At 49.0% G+C, this 12,133-nt stretch overlaps 1 pseudogene; it reads left to right on the top strand.

Moving 5' to 3' along the window:
- The first annotated feature begins 1,431 nt into the window (after positions 1–1,431).
- The window catches only part of LOC142251728 (large ribosomal subunit protein uL1-like), a 44,904-nt pseudogene continuing 34,202 nt past the window's right edge, over positions 1,432–12,133 (top strand).

The raw sequence follows: 12,133 nt of genomic DNA, 5'->3' as shown, positions 1-12,133 counted from the left end.
GCGGTGGTAATCGTGGTAAAACTTGTGGGGTTGATGTCAGCTGAGAATTGACAGCTGGAATCAAGACCAGGGGTTAGTAATGGAGAGGCGCCTCCATTAGTAACCCGGTAAGTGTAGAGTTAAAACACACAGACATAGGGGGGAAAAAACGTTTATTTGAATAAAGACTTCCCCAGGCTCCCTTTTTCACCAATTTATTACTTCAAAATAAATCCAGGAACTTCTGATGTAATCCAAAATGTAATGTTCCACAACATCCGTTAAAGAGGCAACGCGCTATTTCCAGGAAATGCCTCTCAACCTATGGCTTAGAGGCACTATATATTTAAGGAACCCTCCCATTAGAGGAGGTACCTGAGCAACACCTTCAGTTAGTCAGTGTCCTGTATGTCTAATTAGTTATCAGGTCCCGTGCTCCTGCCCCGTACCAGTTAGCTGTTCCTGTACCTGTTTCCGCCTTCCCATCCCAGTCTGTCCCTACCATGCCCACCATTCCTGTCAATACACATTGTCCTGCCTGCCTCAGCCATCCCAGCTGTAGTGGCCTTGCACTGGAGACTGTATCTGCCTATACCTGTGTCCATACCAGTGTCCATACCTGTTCGGGGGACAGCTGCTGTGATCCCGGGCACTGCCCTGGGTGTGGTACCTGGCGTCCACCTGCAGTAAATGCTTACTTAAGCTCCTCCCACTAAAGGGAAAGCCCAGGTTCCCCTTGTGGTTCAGTGAGTCCACTAATCCCGCTCGCTGTCTCTACACCAACCACGAGCGTTACAAAGCCCATCTGATCCCAGCCTTAAGGCCGCTTTACACGCAGCGACATCGCTAAAGCGATGTCGTTGGGGTCACGGAATTTGTGATGCTCATTCGGCCTTGTTAGCGACGTCGTTGCGTGTGACACGTACGAGCGACCGCTAACGAGCAAAAATACTCATCTTATCGTTGCTCGTTGACATGCTGTCCAGTTCCCCAATATCGTTGCCGCTATAGGTACGATGTGGTTCATCATTCCTGCGGCAGCACACATCGCTATGTGTGACACCGCAGGAACGAGGAACCTCACCTTACCTGCGGCCGCCGGCAATGAGGAAGGAAGAAGGTGGGCAGGATGTTACGTCCCGCTCATCTCCGCCCCTCCGCTTCTATTGGCGGCTACTTAGTGATGTCGCTGTGACGCCGAACGAACTGCCCCCTTAGAATGGAGGCGGTTTGCCGGTCACAGTGACGTCGCTAGGCAGGTAAGTACATGTGATGGCTCCGAGCGATGTTGTGCGCCACGGGCAGCGATTTGCCCGTGACGTGCAACCGATGGGGGCGGGTACGCACGCTAGCGATCTCGCTAGCGACATCGCAGCGTGTAAAGCGGCCTTTACTGGAGGCCCTTGGTGATCTGGGTGAACATGTTCTCTGTCTTTTCAAGCCAAGGGTAGGATGCCCAATGGCCCATATAACTCAAGTATGAAGGGACCAATCACATGACCACGGTGATCTCTGACATCCATGGGACGAATCACACAGCCTAAAAAATAAAGGCCGATTGCCCAATCCAGATAAACGACTATTCTGGCAATTAAAATGTGACGGCTGCCGGGTTACAATCCACACCCCGAAATGAGTAATCAGCGGCTACATACGTGAGCAATGTGAGGTATCACCCGTCCATGTGTGACCGCGTGTGTGATTAGTAGGAGTCATCCCACCAAGGACACCATCTGCAAGGAGTTTGTATGTTCTCCCCGTGTTTGCGTGGGTTTCTCTGGTTTCCTCCCACACTCCAAAGACATACAGATAGGGAATACAGATTGTGAGCCCCAATGGGAACAGTGTTCCTGATGTATGTAAAGTGCTATATAAAAATAAAGATTTATTTATTTATTACCTTTGTTTTATATGAAGGGCTCAAGTTGATGCAGCGATTGTGAGGATCTTGTTCCTTCTATACAGGTAAAATATATCTTTGTACTGTGTTAAGCAGTAGATAGAAAAAATGCAATAAAATTTGAGTCCTCCGTGGTTGATATCATTTAGTGGCTAACTGAAAAGATGGTAATAATAGCAGCTTTCGAGACCCTCAGGTCTCCTCACCAGGCTCAGCATAACACAAAATCTGAAGAGTCACCTATTTATGCACAACTTGACATAGAATACAGCAATAAATAAGACGAGTGACGTGAAGCAGAACTATCAGTATATTGCAATAAATAAAGTGACGTGAAGAAGAAAAATCAGGATGGGAAGAGGACTAAATATTGGAGCAGTTCATAAATAAGGAGGGTGAGAGCGACAAAAACCCTCACCGTGGCCCTGATCCACTCTCACCTTGACTACTGTAACTCTCTATTAATTGGTCTCCCTCTAACTAGACTCTCTCCTCTACAGTCCATCCTTAATGCAGCAGCCAGGGTCACCTATCTGGCTAACCGCTACTCGGATGCCTCTGCTCTGTGCCAGTCATTGCACTGGCTGCCCATATATCACAGGATCCAATTCAAACTGCTTGTTCTCACCCACAAAGCTCTCCACAGTGCGGCGCCCCCCTACATCTCTACCCTCCTCTCTGTCTATCACCCCACCCGTTCTCTACGCTCTGCAAGCGACTTTCGACTAACATCCACACTAATTCGAACCTCCCACTCCAAGATCCAAGACTTCTCCCGAGCTGCACCAACCCTCTGGAACGCTCTTCCCCAAGAAGCTAGGACAAATCATAACTTACTCAGCTTCAGACGCACCCTAAAGACGCATCTTTTTAGGGCGGCCTATCACACTCCCTAATCAGATTCGATTCACATAGTCCCTCTACAACTTCTCACAACATAACTCCACGTCAAACTCCATGGCACCCAAAGGCATCTCAAGGCTCTGGCCCACTGGTCCAGGAAACCATTATCTATCCCCCATTTCCGTGAGATGGCTGGATTGTCATTGTAAATAAACACTTGAACCTTGCCTCTCCCCCCCATCTCATTGTAGATTGTAAGCTCTCACGAGCAGGGTTGTGTTTTTTCGTTTTTTTTCCTCTAAATATTGTATTTCTATAACTGTTACTTGTTTGTATATGATCCTCCTGAATTGTAAAGCGCTGCGGAATATGTTGGCACTATAGAAATAAAGATTATTATTATTATTATTATTTTAGTCCTCTGGTTGAGGTCTGGTCGGGGTTGTGATGCCCCCAGATGGTCTGAGGAGCACATTCCTTAACTGAGGTAATCCCTTTTCTCCTCGCTGAGTTTTCCCTGTGTTGATCCTGAGTAGTAGAGTTTCTGGTGACCACTTTATGAAGCAGGGAGGGAAGTATTGGTCGGAGCAAAGAGCAAGAAAAGAAAATTTCTGCCAACCGTGGAACTCCAGATCAACCTTAAATACTACGACCCTCAAAAAAAAACACATTTCTCTGGAACAGTCAAACTAAAGTCTACACCACGACCCAAATTTTTAGTTTGTGTTTTGTGAAACCAGCATAACAGTGATGAGGCAAAGGCAGTTGACTTACCCCACATGGACATAGAAGGCCTTAAGAAGCCTATTAATCACTGATCAAACAGATTCCTCCTATCTTGGGACCTGGTTTGAACAAGGCCGGAAAATTTCCTTCCTTGCTAACACACGATGAAAAGTGGTGGCAAACGTTGATGAAGTCCATCCTGAATCCCAGATCAGTCAATGGGGACCTAAACGTCTGTACTGTAAAAGGGACCTGTGGATGTTCAGGTTCGCCAGGTTTGGCAGGACTTTATTTAAACGTTTGGTTCTTTCCTCGAACTTGACCCAAACCCAAAAGAAGTTAATGGGGACCCAAACCACTGTGCTGTAAAAGAGATGTAAAATGGTCATAGTAAAGGCTACTTTACACGCTGCGATATCGGTACCGATATTGCTAGCGTGGGTACCTGCCCCCATCTGTTGTGCGACATGGGCAAATCGCTGCCTGTGCTGCACAACATCGCCCAGACATGTCACACATACTTACCTGCCTGGCGACGTCGCTGTGACCGGCGAACCGCCTCCTTTCTAAGGGGGCGGTTCAGTTAGCGTCACAGCGACGTCACAGCTGCGTCACTGAACCGCCGCCCAATAGAAGCGGAGGGGCAGAGATGAGCGGGACGAAAATCCCGCCCACCTCCTTCCTTCCGCATAGCGGCCGGGAGGCAGGTAAGGAGAGCTTCCTCGTTCCTGCGGCGTCACACGGAGCAATGTGTGCTACCGCAGGAATGAGGAACAACATCGTTACTGCTGCAGTAACGATAATCGAGAATGGACCCCCATGTCACCGATGAGCGATTTTGCATGTTTTTGCAACGATGTAAAATCGCTCATAGGTGTCACACGCAAAGACATCACTAATGTGGCCGGATGTGCGTCACCAATTCCGTGACCCCAACGAGTTCGCATTAGCGATGTCGTAGCGTGTAAAGTCCCCTTTAGAGCTAGAGTGCTCTAAAAGGAAGAAAAACAGGGAAGATTACCCTGAAAAAAAAATTTGGCTAGAGAAATTTACTTAGAAGGGGTCTGTCAGCAGTGCAATCGTGGTTAACTAGAAAGTAAATTAATAAAAAACAAATTTTAAGAGTGCCCCCACAGAGCCTGTTTTCACAGTTCCCCCACAGAGCCAAAATTTCAGCTCCAGTAGCATACACTACAGCTGCTGTAGTTAAAAAGTTTGTAGTTGGATTCAGGATCGAGCTGGCGGTCTGCCGAGAGACTTGGAAGAGTTCCCCCACAGAGTAACAAGAGTAACAATGTTAAAAATGTACCTACATAGCCAGTTTTCAGAGTTCACCCAAACAGCCACAATTGCAAGAGTTCCCCCACAGAACCCTTTTAAAATAACAGAATAAAAAAAAATATTGTCTAGATCCAGGAGGCAGAGGGCCAAGTGGAAGAGGAGGTGGAGTCGGACAATACGGTGTAGGTGGAAGAGGCATAGAGGAGGGAGCCAAAACTGGGTTTGTTTTTTAAAAAATTTATTTGGGGAGGTCCGAAAACATAGGGAATGTCAAATAGAGTATAACAATGGCTGGGTGTGGCTGGTGTGGTTCTTTAGTCAGCCAAAGGTCCGGACAAGTCCTGTGTGATCCATGCCTGGTTCATTTTAATGAATGTTAGCTTGCCCACGTTGTCCTCGGATAGGCGGACACGCTTGTCTTTACACCCACCCCCTGCTATGCTAAACACACGTTGTGACAGTACACTTGCCGCAGGGCAGGCCAGCACCTCCAAAGCATAAAGGGCAAGCTCGGGCCATGTGTCCAATTTGGAGACCCAGAAGTTAAATGGAGCAGACCCATCACTAGGTACTTGGACATGTGTGGACACATAGTCTTCCACCATGTTGTTAAAACGCTGCTTCCTGCTAATACGGATTGAATCAGATGGAGGTTTTGGATGTTGTGGCGTGCTAAAGAAGGTATTCCACATTTCAGCCATGCTAACCCTCCCTTCAGAAGTGGTACCGGTGCTCCAGCTGTTTGGGCCACTGCCTTCTCTTTCTTTGCCTTGTTCTTTCCCTGAGTCCTCGCTGTCAGGTGGGAACGCCGTCAGTAGTGACTCTACCAGAGTGAGTTTGAACTCTCGCATTTTCTGATTCCGCTCCACTGATGGAAGTAAGGATGGCACATTGTCTTTGTAGCGGGGATCCAGCAGGGTGGCCACCCAGTAATCAGCACTGGTCACAATCCTGGCAACTCGCTGGTCGTTGTGCAGGCACACCAGCATGTATTGGCTCATGTGTGCCAGGCTGCCCAGAGGCAACGAGAAGTTGTCCTCGGTGACATGTATATTGTCTGTGTCCTCTGTATCCCCCCAGCCATGCTCCAGTGATGCCTTTGAACTACTCTGAATGTCATCCTGTTGAGAACACGATTCCTCTTCCTCCTCCCCCCAAACTGTCCCCTGGCTGGACAGTTGTGTATCTTGTGGCCACTGCTGGTACAGAAACCCACCCTCCGAGCCATGTGTGGATGACTGGCCTGATAATGGTGTGAATGGTCCCTCTTCCTCCTGTTCCTCTTCCTCCTGTGCCACCTCCTCATCGATCATCGCCTGGAGTGTTTTTTTAAGCAGGCATACAAGTGGGATAGTAACACTGATGATGGCATCATCAGCACTGGCCATGTTGCTGGAGTATTCAAAGCAGCGCAACACGGCACACAGGTCCCGCATGGAGGCCCACTCCTTGGTAGTGAAGTGGTGATGCTGAAGCTGAAACTCCACTATCGCCTGCTGCTGCTCGCACAGTCTCTCCAACATATGCAACGTGGAGTTCCACCTTGTTGGTACATCACATACGAGGCGGTGAGCTGGAAGGTCAAAATGACGCTGCAACGCAGACAGGCGAGCAGCATCAGGGTGAGAACGCTGAAAGTGCTCACAGACGTCCCGCACTTTCTGCAGCAGCTCTGACATATGTGGGTAATTTTTAAGAAAGCTTTGCACCACCAGATTCAGCACATGCCCCAGGCAAGGGATGTGCGTCATATTGCCTAGGCTCAGGGCTGATACAAGATTTCGCCCGTCATCGCACATCACTAGGCCGGGCTTGAGGTTCACCGGCAACAGCCACTCATCTATCTGTTGTTTGATCCCTGTCCACAGGTCCTGCACGGTGTGGGATTTTTCCCCCAAACAAATGAGTTTAAGAACAGCCTGCTGTCGTTTCCCCCTGGCTGTGCTGAAGTTGGTGGTGCAGGTCTTACTCTGACTGGATGAGGAGACGGTGGAGGAAGTGGAGACGGATGAGGAGGGAACATGCACAGAGAAACGTCCAGCAATCCTCGGTGGTGGTAGGACATGTGCTAGAACGCCTTCCACCTCTGGCCCAGCCTCCACTACATTTACCCAGTGGACGATTAGGGAGACAAAATGTCCCCGCCCGTGCTTACTAGTCCATGTATCGGTGGTTATGTGGACCTTGCCACTGATGGCGTTGCGCAGTGCATCCCTGATGTGGTCTGCAACCTGTGTGTGCAGGGCAGGGATGGCCCGCCTGGAAAAGTAGTGGCGGCTGGGAACAACATACTGTGGGACAGCTACCCTCATCAGTTGTTTAAAACTGTCAGCCTCCACCAGCTGGAATGGCAGCATTTCAAAGGCCAGGAATCGTGAAATGCTGTCATTCAGGACCATGGCGCGTGGGTGGGTAGGGGGGTACTTTCTCTTTCTCTTCAGGGTTTGGGGGATGGAGAGCTGAGATCTTCCATGGGATGGTGTGCAGCTGGTAGGTGACACTGCTTCTGGTGGTGGTGCGGTCACGTCCTCTTCTTGTGGGGAGCCAGGTTGGTTTGGTGATTGTGAGCAGGAGGAAGATTCTGAGATGGCAGCAGAAGATGGAGCAGGAGGAGCCTCAGATCTTTCCTGTTTTTTTAGGTGTGTACTCCACTGCAGCTCATGCTTTGCATTCAGATGCCTCGACATGCAGGTGGTGCTCAGGTTCAGAACATTTACGCCTCGCTTCAGGACCTTACTGCACAGCGTGCAGACCACCCGTGTCTTGTCGTCAGCACACTCCTGGAAGAAATGCCATGCCGGGGAGATCTTTTGCGTTGGCTTTGGTGTGCTCATTTCCTCAGCAGGGTGGTCAGTAGCAGCCGACGTACTGGCTATGGGCTGTTCACTGGGCTTTTGCACCTTGCTTCCTCTTTTGTTGTGCTCTGGGTCAGCATGAGAACCTCCTCTTCCTCCGAACTGCGCACGCCACTCAGGAGGCATTGACTCTGTGTGTCGTGTAGGATCTCATCATCCTCCCCCCATCTCCCGCATCATCATGTCCCACCCACTCCTCACCCCTTCCCTCTTTGCTGGTCTGCACACTATAGAAAGCAGCAGCAGAGACCAGTGTCCCCTCATTAGTGATAGGCAGTCCGGCTCTTTTTGGTGATCCAGTTCCCATGGCTCCGCTCACCAAAAAGAGCCGCCTCTTTCAGATCATTCATTGTTCCCTATTAAACCCCAGGTGAACACATATTTAAGCTTGTGTTAATGTCACCGAAACCACGACCACCTGCGGCTAAACCCCGCTCACTCCCAACAGGCCAATTAACTTGCTGAGTGAGTGGGGTTTGTTCAGGTGGGCAGGGTTTCGCCCACCAAACACCAATATTTTATTTCCAGTGGGAGCCATTAAGAAAATTTAGTGGCTCTCACTGGGGTGCCGGCTCCTATCAGTCACAGCAGGGAGCCGGATCTTTGTGTCTGATTGTTCGCGATCGACATATCACTATCCCTCATCTTCTGAGGTGTCCTGCGGTGGTCCGCTGACCGTGTGCACTAGCCCTGCAATGTACTCATTCTCCAACACAAGAAGTGGTTGGGCATCGTTGCCCTCGGTCTCATTCACCTCTGCTTCAACGCCAGGTGGATGGGCCATGTCATCCCAACTAGCAGAGTTGTCAGAAAGCTGTATTAGGGCAGTATACACCAGGCTGTATTAGGGCAGTCTGCACCAGGCTGTATTAGGGCAGTATACACCAGGCTGTATTATGGCAGTTTGCACCGGGCTGTATTAGGGCAGTCTGCACCAGGCTGTATTAGGGCAGTCTGCACCAGGCTGTATTAGGGCAGTCTGCACCAGGCTGTATTAGGGCAGTCTGCACCAGGCTGTATTAGGGCAGTCTGCACCAGGCTGTATTAGGGCAGTATACACCAGGCTGTATTAGGGCAGTCTGCACCGGGCTGTATTAGGGCAGTCTGCACCAGGCTGTATTAGGGCAGTATACACCAGGCTGTATTATGGCAGTTTGCACCGGGCTGTATTAGGGCAGTATACACCAGGCTGTATTAGGGCAGTCTGCACCAGGCTGTATTAGAGCAGTCTGCACCGGGCTGTATTAGAGCAGTCTGCACCGGGCTGTATTAGAGCAGTCTGCACCGGGCTGTATTAGGGCAGTCTGCACCAGGCTGTATTAGGGCAGTCTGCACCAGGCTGTATTAGGGCAGTATACACCAGGCTGTATTAGGGCAGTCTGCACCGGGCTGTATTAGGGCAGTCTGCACCAGGCTGTATTAGGGCAGTATACACCAGGCTTTATTAGGGCAGTCTGCACAAGGCTGTATTAGAGCAGTCTGCACCAGGCTGTATTAGGGCAGTATACACCAGGCTGTATTAGGGCAGTCTGCACCAGGCTGTATTAGGGCAGTCTGCACAAGGCTGTATTAGGGCAGTCTGCACCAGGCTGTATTAGGGCAGTATACACCAGGCTGTATTAGGGCAATCTGCACCAGGCTGTATTAGGGCAGTATGCAATAGCCTCCATTAGGCAATGGGGCAACTAGAGTTTGATGGGCCCCAGTGTAACTGGAGTTTGATGGGCCCTGGTGCAAAATTTGGACCTTGTCCCCGCCTCCCCCTTATGTTGGTCAGATGTAGGTATATGTATGTATACATTAAGCATACATTTTGCATTCTAAGTCCTATAAAGATATACGAGGTCCCCCCCATTATGTAGTAACGTCCCCCATTCTGTTCTAGTGTCCCCTATCCTTGGCTCCTTCCTGGTAAATATGACCCCCAACACCTGGTATATATGCCCAACATCCTGGCATATATGTCCCCCCATCCTGATGTACAGTATATGTCCCCATCCTGGTATATAAGCCCCCCATCCTGATATATGTCCCTATCCTGATATTTATGTCTCCCATCCTAGTACATATATTCCCCATTCTAGCCCACATCCTGGTGTATATATATATAACTCTATTCTGGTAAAAAATGTCCCCCATTCTGGTATATATGTCCTCCATCTTAATATATATGTCCCCATCCTGGTATATATGTCACCATCCTGGTATATTGGTCCCCATACTGGGCCCCTCCTTGTGTATACTGTCCCCCTCCTGGTATCTACTGTCCCCCTCCTTGTGTATACTGTCCCCCTCTTCGGGCCCTCCTGGTATATACTGTCCCCTTACTGGGCACATTATGGTATATACTGTCCCTCTCCTGGTATATATGTCCCCATCTTTGTAAATATGACTCCGTTCTGTTTAATACAAAAAACAACAACATTGTACTCACCCTCCCTGGCTCCCACATCGCGCAGAAATTCTCAGAATGGCGGTGCAGCCCGTGATCCGGCCTTTATACAATCAGGGTCATGTAGTGTGCCAGTTAATCATAGCCATGCCAATACTTGGCTGGGCTGTGATGGATTCGGAAAATGAAAAGGTGGCTGATTTGTTGCGCTGCAGCCTTTCAACAAGCTATTTTTTGGCAATTGAACCTGAACAGTAACACATACATCCTTTTAGAAGTCTATGTTCTGAGTTCAGCACTAGATTAGTGATGTGTCAGTCGCGAACGATCCGACACAAAGATCCGGCTCCCTGCTGTGACTGACAGGAGACAGATCCCCAGTGAGAGCAACTAAAATCTCTAAACGGCTCTTTTCGGCGCTGAAACCCCACCCACCTGCGGCAAAACCCCGCCCACTCAACAATCTAATTGGTCCCTTGTAAGTGGGTGGGGTTTCATCGGCGTTACTATAATCTTAAATATGTGTTCACCTGGGGTGAACACATATTTAATAGGGAGCTAAGAACGATCCGAATGAGCCGGTTCTTTTTGGTGAGCGGAGCCATGGGAACCGGATCACCAAAAAGAGCCGGACTGCCCATCACTACACTAGATACTAGGTATCTGGTACGAACCCCAAACTCAATCAGAGGACAATAGAAATTCCCCTTCTTATCTGTAAACTGCTCCAATATTTACTGCTACAACTGTTTGTCCCCTTCCCATCCTGATCATTCTGCTTCACGTCACTCGCCTTATTTACTGCTCTATTCTATGTCCTGTTTGCACACGTTGCTTTTTTGTGCGTTTTTATGTGCTTTTTTTACATCACTGGGGTTTCCTGCAGTCATTTCCTCATCTCGCGGTCTTTACTGCAGGACCTTTCTTCTGAAGGGAACTCCGGTGATGTCGCAAGATGAATCGAGTGCATGCCGTCAGTTCACCGGAATTTCTTGCAGATCCACCGGCTTGAGCTTGGTTCACCTTTTGACGATACCGGGGTTCCCTGCACCTAGGCCTCGCGGTCTTTACTGTGGGACCTTGCTGCAGGGAACTCCAATGATGTAGGTGCCCTGGTCTGTGAGGCGATCTGTACCTCAGTAACCCGTTGTCGTCATGGTGACGATCAAGGGTTACAATGGCAGCGATCGGGACCCTGCGATTGCATTACAGGAGCCCGATTGCCAAGGAGAAGTAGGAGATCCCTGTCTCCTGAATGCTGCGATCGCATTGATGATAGGTGTCACACGCAACGACATCGCTAAAGCGGCCGGATGTGCGTCACAAATTCCGTAACCCCAATGAGATCGCTTGAACGATGTCGTAGCATGTAAAGCGGCCTTTAGTCTAGAACAGATTGGGTCCTCAGTGTTTGCACATTCCCTCCACAAGTGACACCGCACCATCACAATGATTAGCAAGGTCTCCACATTAACAGCTTATAATTATCATGGTCTTCCTAATGCACACAGTGATGTCACAGCGTGCCCACGATCAGTGTTCACAGCGTTTAGGACGCAGCATGTTTCAACTGCATCCAAAACGGTGAGTCCAAAACGCCGGGAGAACAGAAGAGACCGCGACTGCCCGAGCCCAGATTGTGGGCACGAGCCACTGCGGTCTCCTGCAGAGGAGACTTGTGGCCCCGAAAATCAACACCTGCCACGTCCAGGAGGCAGCGAGTCCTGATCATGGGTACGTACCTTACCAACAATGTTAAAAATACCCTACAGAGCCAGTTTTCACACTTCACCAACACAGCCACATCCGGAAGAATTCCCCCACAGAGCACACAATCCCTTTCAAATAGTAATGTGTGTGTATATATATATATATATATATATATATATATATATATATATATATATGGTGTGTTCAATAAAATTTGTATTTTTTGTGCACTTTAAAAACTCTTGTTCTCACGTTTATGACATATATATATATATATATATGTACACACACACACACACACACAATATATATATATCTGGAACACCAAGTGGAGGCAGAGGTGGAAGTGTGTGCGGTGGTGGAGGAGAAAGGAGCCAACACAGATTTGTTTGTTTTTTTGGTTTAAGACAATGACAAAAAAATTACGAAGAATAAAACAACTAAACT

This window comes from Anomaloglossus baeobatrachus, chromosome 9, assembly GCF_048569485.1.
Source record: "Anomaloglossus baeobatrachus isolate aAnoBae1 chromosome 9, aAnoBae1.hap1, whole genome shotgun sequence".
Lineage (NCBI taxonomy): Eukaryota > Metazoa > Chordata > Amphibia > Anura > Aromobatidae > Anomaloglossus > Anomaloglossus baeobatrachus.
Note: the sequence above shows the minus strand (reverse complement) of the source record. Positions and strands in the feature narration are given on the sequence as shown.